The sequence below is a fragment of the Hypomesus transpacificus genome, chromosome 9, assembly GCF_021917145.1.
Source record: "Hypomesus transpacificus isolate Combined female chromosome 9, fHypTra1, whole genome shotgun sequence".
NCBI classification, from domain to species: domain Eukaryota; kingdom Metazoa; phylum Chordata; class Actinopteri; order Osmeriformes; family Osmeridae; genus Hypomesus; species Hypomesus transpacificus.
The window spans coordinates 11,660,963-11,673,474 of NC_061068.1; positions in this window are offsets into that span (position 1 = coordinate 11,660,963).

The following is a 12,512-nucleotide window of genomic DNA, read 5'->3' on the forward strand; positions in this document are numbered from 1 at the left end:
AGACCAACCCTGTCTTTGGCAATGTCACCTGAGAGCAAAGCGACCACCTCAGATATCTTCAGCACTCAAGTAATGTCTACAGCTTCAACAAACCCCCAATCTGGCTCAACCACAGGGGATGGAAGATCAACCGAAGGGCCAACCAATGGCACTTCCACTCTTACCTCAGAAGAACCTCAATCAACTCAAAATACCAGTCAAACTACCTTGGTGACAGTCTCAGACAGCTCGCAAGTCACAGCTGTTGTAACTGCTTCTACAACGTCACCTTCCAGTGTCATGGCAACGTCTGACAATTTAAGCACTCCCTCACTGACTTCTACGAATGTTGAATCCGACTCCACCAGAGAGACTGAAGCATCGACTGTAATTCCTTCCCAGAGCACACCAAACTCTGCGACAACAGAGCCCGCAATGACTACAGGCACCCCTCCATCTACCATGGTAACACGATCGGATGAGTCACAAGGGACAACTAAAGTACTGACTTTCACCGAAATGACTGCCGAGTCCGAACCACCTACGACAGCGTCATCCTCTGTCACCTCAGCATTTACTACAAATGCAAGCATAGCCAACGAGACATCAAGTCCAGAATACACTTCAACACACACGACTGCCCATACGACCGAAAACACCGAGCTAACCCCCATCACCACATCTACCACATTCACGCAAACCCTGTCTTCAGCAACGTCACCTGAGAGCAAAGTGACCACCTCAGATATCTTCAGCACTCAAGTAATGTCTACAGCTTCAACAAACCCCCAATCTGGCTCAACCACAGGGGATGGAAGATCAACTGAAGGGCCAACCGATGGCACTTCCATTCTTACCTCAGAAGAACCTCAATCAACTCAAAATACCAGTCAAACTACCTTGGTGACAGTCTCAGACAGCTCGCAAGTCACAGCTGTTGTAACTGCTTCTACAATGTCACCTTCCAGTGTCATGGCAACGTCTGACAATTTAAGCACTCCCTCACTGACTTCTACGAATGTTGAATCCGACTCCACCAGAGAGACTGAAGCATCGACTGTAATTCCTTCCCAGAGCACACCAAACTCTGCGACAACAGAGCCCGCAATGACTACAGGCACCCCTCCATCTACCATGGTAACACGATTGGATGAGTCACAAGGGACAACTAAAGTACTGACTTCCACCGAAATGACTGCCGAGTCCGAACCACCTACGACAGCGTCATCCTCTGTCACCTCAGCATTTACTACAAATGCAAGCATAGCCAACGAGACATCAAGTCCAGAATACACTTCAACACACACGACTGCCCATACGACCGAAAACACCGAGCTAACCCCCATCACCACATCTACCACATTCACGCAAACCCTGTCTTCAGCAACGTCACCTGAGAGCAAAGTGACCACCTCAGATATCTTCAGCACTCAAGTAATGTCTACAGCTTCAACAAACCCCCAATCTGGCTCAACCACAGGGGATGGAAGATCAACTGAAGGGCCAACCGATGGCACTTCCATTCTTACCTCAGAAGAACCTCAATCAACTCAAAATACCAGTCAAACTACCTTGGTGACAGTCTCAGACAGCTCGCAAGTCACAGCTGTTGTAACTGCTTCTACAATGTCACCTTCCAGTGTCATGGCAACGTCTGACAATTTAAGCACTCCCTCACTGACTTCTACGAATGTTGAATCCCACTCCACCAGAGAGACTGAAGCATCGACTGTAATTCCTTCCCAGAGCACACCAAACTCTGCGACAACAGAGCCCGCAATGACTACAGGCACCCTTCCATCTACCATGGTAACACTATCGGATGAGTCACAAGGGACAACTAAAGTACTGACTTCCACCGAAATGACTGCTGAGTCCGAACCACCTACGACAGCGTCATCCTCTGTCACCTCAGCATTTACTACAAATGCAAGCATAGCCAACGAGACATCAAGTCCAGAACACACTTCAACACACACGACTGCCCACACGACCGAAAACACCGAGCTAATCCCCATCACCACATCTACCACATTCAAACCAACCCTGTCTTCGGCAATGTCACCTGAGAGCAAAGCGACCACCTCAGATATCTTCAGCACTCAAGTAATGTCTACAGCTTCAACAAACCCCCAATCTGGCTCAACCACAGGGGATGGAAGATCAACTGAAGGGCCAACCGATGGCACTTCCATTCTTACCTCAGAAGAACCTCAATCAACTCAAAATACCAGTCAAACTACCTTGGTGACAGTCTCAGACAGCTCGCAAGTCACAGCTGTTGTAACTGCTTCTACAATGTCACCTTCCAGTGTCATGGCAACGTCTGACAATTTAAGCACTCCCTCACTGACTTCTACGAATGTTGAATCCGACTCCACCAGAGAGACTGAAGCATCGACTGTAATTCCTTCCCAGAGCACACCAAACTCTGCGACAACAGAGCCCGCAATGACTACAGGCACCCCTCCATCTACCATGGTAACACGATCGGATGAGTCACAAGGGACAACTAAAGTACTGACTTCCACCGAAATGACTGCCGAGTCCGAACCACCTACGACAGCGTCATCCTCTGTCACCTCAGCATTTACTACAAATGCAAGCATAGCCAACGAGACATCAAGTCCAGAACACACTTCAACACACACGACTGCCCATACGACCGAAAACACCGAGCTAACCCCCATCACCACATCTACCACATTCAAACCAACCCTGTCTTCGGCAATGTCACCTGAGAGCAAAGCGACCACCTCAGATATCTTCAGCACTCAAGTAATGTCTACAGCTTCAACAAACCCCCAATCTGGCTCAACCACAGGGGATGGAAGATCAACTGAAGGGCCAACCGATGGCACTTCCATTCTTACCTCAGAAGAACCTCAATCAACTCAAAATACCAGTCAAACTACCTTGGTGACAGTCTCAGACAGCTCGCAAGTCACAGCTGTTGTAACTGCTTCTACAATGTCACCTTCCAGTGTCATGGCAACGTCTGACAATTTAAGCACTCCCTCACTGACTTCTACGAATGTTGAATCCCACTCCACCAGAGAGACTGAAGCATCGACTGTAATTCCTTCCCAGAGCACACCAAACTCTGCGACAACAGAGCCCGCAATGACTACAGGCACCCCTCCATCTACCATGGTAACACGATCGGATGAGTCACAAGGGACAACTAAAGTACTGACTTCCACCGAAATGACTGCCGAGTCCGAACCACCTACGACAGCGTCATCCTCTGTCACCTCAGCATTTACTACAAATGCAAGCATAGCCAACGAGACATCAAGTCCAGAATACACTTCAACACACACGACTGCCCATACGACCGAAAACACCGAGCTAACCCCCATCACCACATCTACCACATTCACGCAAACCCTGTCTTCAGCAACGTCACCTGAGAGCAAAGTGACCACCTCAGATATCTTCAGCACTCAAGTAATGTCTACAGCTTCAACAAACCCCCAATCTGGCTCAACCACAGGGGATGGAAGATCAACTGAAGGGCCAACCGATGGCACTTCCATTCTTACCTCAGAAGAACCTCAATCAACTCAAAATACCAGTCAAACTACCTTGGTGACAGTCTCAGACAGCTCGCAAGTCACAGCTGTTGTAACTGCTTCTACAATGTCACCTTCCAGTGTCATGGCAACGTCTGACAATTTAAGCACTCCCTCACTGACTTCTACGAATGTTGAATCTGACTCCACCAGAGAGATTGAAGCATCGACTGTAATTCCTTCCCAGAGCACACCAAACTCTGCGACAACAGAGCCCGCAATGACTACAGGCACCCCTCCATCTACCATGGTAACACGATCGGATGAGTCACAAGGGACAACTAAAGTACTGACTTCCACCGAAATGACTGCCGAGTCCGAACCACCTACGACAGCGTCATCCTCTGTCACCTCAGCATTTACTACAAATGCAAGCATAGCCAACGAGACATCAAGTCCAGAATACACTTCAACACACACGACTGCCCATACGACCGAAAACACCGAGCTAACCCCCATCACCACATCTACCACATTCACGCAAACCCTGTCTTCAGCAACGTCACCTGAGAGCAAAGTGACCACCTCAGATATCTTCAGCACTCAAGTAATGTCTACAGCTTCAACAAACCCCCAATCTGGCTCAACCACAGGGGATGGAAGATCAACTGAAGGGCCAACCGATGGCACTTCCATTCTTACCTCAGAAGAACCTCAATCAACTCAAAATACCAGTCAAACTACCTTGGTGACAGTCTCAGACAGCTCGCAAGTCACAGCTGTTGTAACTGCTTCTACAATGTCACCTTCCAGTGTCATGGCAACGTCTGACAATTTAAGCACTCCCTCACTGACTTCTACGAATGTTGAATCCCACTCCACCAGAGAGACTGAAGCATCGACTGTAATTCCTTCCCAGAGCACACCAAACTCTGCGACAACAGAGCCCGCAATGACTACAGGCACCCCTCCATCTACCATGGTAACACGATCGGATGAGTCACAAGGGACAACTAAAGTACTGACTTCCACCGAAATGACTGCCGAGTCCGAACCACCTACGACAGCGTCATCCTCTGTCACCTCAGCATTTACTACAAATGCAAGCATAGCCAACGAGACATCAAGTCCAGAATACACTTCAACACACACGACTGCCCATACGACCGAAAACACCGAGCTAACCCCCATCACCACATCTACCACATTCACGCAAACCCTGTCTTCAGCAACGTCACCTGAGAGCAAAGTGACCACCTCAGATATCTTCAGCACTCAAGTAATGTCTACAGCTTCAACAAACCCCCAATCTGGCTCAACCACAGGGGATGGAAGATCAACTGAAGGGCCAACCGATGGCACTTCCATTCTTACCTCAGAAGAACCTCAATCAACTCAAAATACCAGTCAAACTACCTTGGTGACAGTCTCAGACAGCTCGCAAGTCACAGCTGTTGTAACTGCTTCTACAATGTCACCTTCCAGTGTCATGGCAACGTCTGACAATTTAAGCACTCCCTCACTGACTTCTACGAATGTTGAATCCCACTCCACCAGAGAGACTGAAGCATCGACTGTAATTCCTTCCCAGAGCACACCAAACTCTGCGACAACAGAGCCCGCAATGACTACAGGCACCCCTCCATCTACCATGGTAACACGATCGGATGAGTCACAAGGGACAACTAAAGTACTGACTTCCACCGAAATGACTGCCGAGTCCGAATCACCTACGACAGCGTCATCCTCTGTCACCTCAGCATTTACTACAAATGCAAGCATAGCCAACGAGACATCAAGTCCAGAACACACTTCAACACACACGACTGCCCATACGACCGAAAACACCGAGCTAACCCCCATCACCACATCTACCACATTCAGACCAACCCTGTCTTTGGCAATGTCACCTGAGAGCAAAGCGACCACCTCAGATATCTTCAGCACTCAAGTAATGTCTACAGCTTCAACAAACCCCCAATCTGGCTCAACCACAGGGGATGGAAGATCAACTGAAGGGCCAACCAATGGCACTTCCACTCTTACCTCAGAAGAACCTCAATCAACTCAAAATACCAGTCAAACTACCTTGGTGACAGTCTCAGACAGCTCGCAAGTCACAGCTGTTGTAACTGCTTCTACAATGTCACCTTCCAGTGTCATGGCAACGTCTGACAATTTAAGCACTCCCTCACTGACTTCTACGAATGTTGAATCCGACTCCACCAGAGAGACTGAAGCATCGACTGTAATTCCTTCCCAGAGCACACCAAACTCTGCGACAACAGAGCCCGCAATGACTACAGGCACCCCTCCATCTACCATGGTAACACGATCGGATGAGTCACAAGGGACAACTAAAGTACTGACTTCCACCGAAATGACTGCCGAGTCCGAACCACCTACGACAGCGTCATCCTCTGTCACCTCAGCATTTACTACAAATGCAAGCATAGCCAACGAGACATCAAGTCCAGAACACACTTCAACACACACGACTGCCCATACGACCGAAAACACCGAGCTAACCCCCATCACCACATCTACCACATTCAAACCAACCCTGTCTTCGGCAATGTCACCTGAGAGCAAAGCGACCACCTCAGATATCTTCAGCACTCAAGTAATGTCTACAGCTTCAACAAACCCCCAATCTGGCTCAACCACAGGGGATGGAAGATCAACTGAAGGGCCAACCGATGGCACTTCCATTCTTACCTCAGAAGAACCTCAATCAACTCAAAATACCAGTCAAACTACCTTGGTGACAGTCTCAGACAGCTCGCAAGTCACAGCTGTTGTAACTGCTTCTACAATGTCACCTTCCAGTGTCATGGCAACGTCTGACAATTTAAGCACTCCCTCACTGACTTCTACGAATGTTGAATCCCACTCCACCAGAGAGACTGAAGCATCGACTGTAATTCCTTCCCAGAGCACACCAAACTCTGCGACAACAGAGCCCGCAATGACTACAGGCACCCCTCCATCTACCATGGTAACACGATCGGATGAGTCACAAGGGACAACTAAAGTACTGACTTCCACCGAAATGACTGCCGAGTCCGAACCACCTACGACAGCGTCATCCTCTGTCACCTCAGCATTTACTACAAATGCAAGCATAGCCAACGAGACATCAAGTCCAGAACACACTTCAACACACACGACTGCCCATACGACCGAAAACACCGAGCTAACCCCCATCACCACATCTACCACATTCAGACCAACCCTGTCTTTGGCAATGTCACCTGAGAGCAAAGCGACCACCTCAGATATCTTCAGCACTCAAGTAATGTCTACAGCTTCAACAAACCCCCAATCTGGCTCAACCACAGGGGATGGAAGATCAACCGAAGGGCCAACCAATGGCACTTCCACTCTTACCTCAGAAGAACCTCAATCAACTCAAAATACCAGTCAAACTACCTTGGTGACAGTCTCAGACAGCTCGCAAGTCACAGCTGTTGTAACTGCTTCTACAACGTCACCTTCCAGTGTCATGGCAACGTCTGACAATTTAAGCACTCCCTCACTGACTTCTACGAATGTTGAATCCGACTCCACCAGAGAGACTGAAGCATCGACTGTAATTCCTTCCCAGAGCACACCAAACTCTGCGACAACAGAGCCCGCAATGACTACAGGCACCCCTCCATCTACCATGGTAACACGATCGGATGAGTCACAAGGGACAACTAAAGTACTGACTTCCACCGAAATGACTGCCGAGTCCGAACCACCTACGACAGCGTCATCCTCTGTCACCTCAGCATTTACTACAAATGCAAGCATAGCCAACGAGACATCAAGTCCAGAACACACTTCAACACACACGACTGCCCATACGACCGAAAACACCGAGCTAACCCCCATCACCACATCTACCACATTCAAACCAACCCTGTCTTCGGCAATGTCACCTGAGAGCAAAGCGACCACCTCAGATATCTTCAGCACTCAAGTAATGTCTACAGCTTCAACAAACCCCCAATCTGGCTCAACCACAGGGGATGGAAGATCAACTGAAGGGCCAACCGATGGCACTTCCATTCTTACCTCAGAAGAACCTCAATCAACTCAAAATACCAGTCAAACTACCTTGGTGACAGTCTCAGACAGCTCGCAAGTCACAGCTGTTGTAACTGCTTCTACAATGTCACCTTCCAGTGTCATGGCAACGTCTGACAATTTAAGCACTCCCTCACTGACTTCTACGAATGTTGAATCCCACTCCACCAGAGAGACTGAAGCATCGACTGTAATTCCTTCCCAGAGCACACCAAACTCTGCGACAACAGAGCCCGCAATGACTACAGGCACCCCTCCATCTACCATGGTAACACGATCGGATGAGTCACAAGGGACAACTAAAGTACTGACTTCCACCGAAATGACTGCTGAGTCCGAACCACCTACGACAGCGTCATCCTCTGTCACCTCAGCATTTACTACAAATGCAAGCATAGCCAACGAGACATCAAGTCCAGAACACACTTCAACACACACGACTGCCCATACGACCGAAAACACCGAGCTAACCCCCATCACCACATCTACCACATTCAAACCAACCCTGTCTTCGGCAATGTCACCTGAGAGCAAAGCGACCACCTCAGATATCTTCAGCACTCAAGTAATGTCTACAGCTTCAACAAACCCCCAATCTGGCTCAACCACAGGGGATGGAAGATCAACCGAAGGGCCAACCAATGGCACTTCCACTCTTACCTCAGAAGAACCTCAATCAACTCAAAATACCAGTCAAACTACCTTGGTGACAGTCTCAGACAGCTCGCAAGTCACAGCTGTTGTAACTGCTTCTACAACGTCACCTTCCAGTGTCATGGCAACGTCTGACAATTTAAGCACTCCCTCACTGACTTCTACGAATGTTGAATCCGACTCCACCAGAGAGACTGAAGCATCGACTGTAATTCCTTCCCAGAGCACACCAAACTCTGCGACAACAGAGCCCGCAATGACTACAGGCACCCCTCCATCTACCATGGTAACACGATCGGATGAGTCACAAGGGACAACTAAAGTACTGACTTCCACCGAAATGACTGCCGAGTCCGAACCACCTACGACAGCGTCATCCTCTGTCACCTCAGCATTTACTACAAATGCAAGCATAGCCAACGAGACATCAAGTCCAGAACACACTTCAACACACACGACTGCCCATACGACCGAAAACACCGAGCTAACCCCCATCACCACATCTACCACATTCAAACCAACCCTGTCTTCGGCAATGTCACCTGAGAGCGAAGCGACCACCTCAGATATCTTCAGCACTCAAGTAATGTCTACAGCTTCAACAAACCCCCAATCTGGCTCAACCACAGGGGATGGAAGATCAACTGAAGGGCCAACCGATGGCACTTCCATTCTTACCCAGAAGAACCTCAATCAACTCAAAATACCAGTCAAACTACCTTGGTGACAGTCTCAGACAGCTCGCAAATCACAGCTGTTGTAACTGCTTCTACAATGTCACCTTCCAGTGTCATGGCAACGTCTGACAATTTAAGCACTCCCTCACTGACTTCTACGAATGTTGAATCCCACTCCACCAGAGAGACTGAAGCATCGACTGTAATTCCTTCCCAGAGCACACCAAACTCTGCGACAACAGAGCCCGCAATGACTACAGGCACCCCTCCATCTACCATGGTAACACGATCGGATGAGTCACAAGGGACAACTAAAGTACTGACTTCCACCGAAATGACTGCTGAGTCCGAACCACCTACGACAGCGTCATCCTCTGTCACCTCAGCATTTACTACAAATGCAAGCATAGCCAACGAGACATCAAGTCCAGAACACACTTCAACACACACGACTGCCCATACGACCGAAAACACAGAGCTAACCCCCATCACCACATCTACCACATTCAAACCAACCCTGTCTTCGGCAATGTCACCTGAGAGCAAAGCGACCACCTCAGATATCTTCAGCACTCAAGTAATGTCTACAGCTTCAACAAACCCCCAATCTGGCTCAACCACAGGGGATGGAAGATCAACTGAAGGGCCAACCGATGGCACTTCCATTCTTACCTCAGAAGAACCTCAATCAACTCAAAATACCAGTCAAACTACCTTGGTGACAGTCTCAGACAGCTCGCAAGTCACAGCTGTTGTAACTGCTTCTACAATGTCACCTTCCAGTGTCATGGCAACGTCTGACAATTTAAGCACTCCCTCACTGACTTCTACGAATGTTGAATCCCACTCCACCAGAGAGACTGAAGCATCGACTGTAATTCCTTCCCAGAGCACACCAAACTCTGCGACAACAGAGCCCGCAATGACTACAGGCACCCCTCCATCTACCATGGTAACACGATCGGATGAGTCACAAGGGACAACTAAAGTACTGACTTCCACCGAAATGACTGCTGAGTCCGAACCACCTACGACAGCGTCATCCTCTGTCACCTCAGCGTTTACTACAAATGCAAGCATAGCCAACGAGACATCAAGTCCAGAACACACTTCAACACACACGACTGCCCATACGACCAAAAACACCGAGCTAACCCCCATCACCACATCTACCACATTCAAACCAACCCTGTCTTCGGCAATGTCACCTGAGAGCAAAGCGACCACCTCAGATATCTTCAGCACTCAAGTAATGTCTACAGCTTCAACAAACCCCCAATCTGGCTCAACCACAGGGGATGGAAGATCAACTGAAGGGCCAACCGATGGCACTTCCATTCTTACCTCAGAAGAACCTCAATCAACTCAAAATACCAGTCAAACTACCTTGGTGACAGTCTCAGACAGCTCGCAAGTCACAGCTGTTGTAACTGCTTCTACAATGTCACCTTCCAGTGTCATGGCAACGTCTGACAATTTAAGCACTCCCTCACTGACTTCTACGAATGTTGAATCCCACTCCACCAGAGAGACTGAAGCATCGACTGTAATTCCTTTCCAGAGCACACCAAACTCTGCGACAACAGAGCCCGCAATGACTACAGGCACCCCTCCATCTACCATGGTAACACGATCGGATGAGTCGCAAGGGACAACTAAAGTACTGACTTCCACCGAAATGACTGCTGAGTCCGAACCACCTACGACAGCGTCATCCTCTGTCACCTCAGCATTTACTACAAATGCAAGCATAGCCAACGAGACATCAAGTCCAGAACACACTTCAACACACACGACTGCCCATACGACCGAAAACACCGAGCTAACCCCCATCACCACATCTACCACATTCAAACCAACCCTGTCTTCGGCAATGTCACCTGAGAGCAAAGCGACCACCTCAGATATCTTCAGCACTCAAGTAATGTCTACAGCTTCAACAAACCCCCAATCTGGCTCTACCACAGGGGATGGAAGATCAACCAATGGCACTTCCACTCTTACCTCAGAAGAACCTCAATCAACTCAAAATACCAGTCAAACTACCTTGGTGACAGTCTCAGACAGCTCGCAAGTCACAGCTGTTGTAACTGCTTCTACAATGTCACCTTCCAGTGTCATGGCAACGTCTGACAATTTAAGCACTCCCTCACTGACTTCTACGAATGTTGAATCCCACTCCACCAGAGAGACTGAAGCATCGACTGTAATTCCTTCCCAGAGCACACCAAACTCTGCGACAACAGAGCCCGCAATGACTACAGGCACCCCTCCATCTACCATGGTAACACGATCGGATGAGTCGCAAGGGACAACTAAAGTACTGACTTCCACCGAAATGACTGCTGAGTCCGAACCACCTACGACAGCGTCATCCTCTGTCACCTCAGCATTTACTACAAATGCAAGCATAGCCAACGAGACATCAAGTCCAGAACACACTTCAACACACACGACTGCCCATACGACCGAAAACACCGAGCTAACCCCCATCACCACATCTACCACATTCAAACCAACCCTGTCTTCGGCAATGTCACCTGAGAGCAAAGCGACCACCTCAGATATCTTCAGCACTCAAGTAATGTCTACAGCTTCAACAAACCCCCAATCTGGCTCAACCACAGGGGATGGAAGATCAACTGAAGGGCCAACCGATGGCACTTCCATTCTTACCTCAGAAGAACCTCAATCAACTCAAAATACCAGTCAAACTACCTTGGTGACAGTCTCAGACAGCTCGCAAGTCACAGCTGTTGTAACTGCTTCTACAATGTCACCTTCCAGTGTCATGGCAACGTCTGACAATTTATGCACTCCCTCACTGACTTCTACGAATGTTGAATCCCACTCCACCAGAGAGACTGAAGCATCGACTGTAATTCCTTCCCAGAGCACACCAAACTCTGCGACAACAGAGCCCGCAATGACTACAGGCACCCCTCCATCTACCATGGTAACACGATCGGATGAGTCACAAGGGACAACTAAAGTACTGACTTCCACCGAAATGACTGCCGAGTCCGAACCACCTACGACAGCGTCATCCTCTGTCACCTCAGCATTTACTACAAATGCAAGCATAGCCAACGAGACATCAAGTCCAGAATACACTTCAACACACACGACTGCCCATACGACCGAAAACACAGAGCTAACCCCCATCACCACATCTACCACATTCACGCAAACCCTGTCTTCAGCAACGTCACCTGAGAGCAAAGTGACCACCTCAGATATCTTCAGCACTCAAGTAATGTCTACAGCTTCAACAAACCCCCAATCTGGCTCAACCGCAGGGGATGGAAGATCAACTGAAGGGCCAACCGATGGCACTTCCATTCTTACCTCAGAAGAACCTCAATCAACTCAAAATACCAGTCAAACTACCTTGGTGACAGTCTCAGACAGCTCGCAAGTCACAGCTGTTGTAACTGCTTCTACAATGTCACTTTCCAGTGTCATGGCAACGTCTGACAATTTAAGCACTCCCTCACTGACTTCTACGAATGTTGAATCCCACTCCACCAGAGAGACTGAAGCATCGACTGTAATTCCTTTCCAGAGCACACCAAACTCTGCGACAACAGAGCCCGCAATGACTACAGGCACC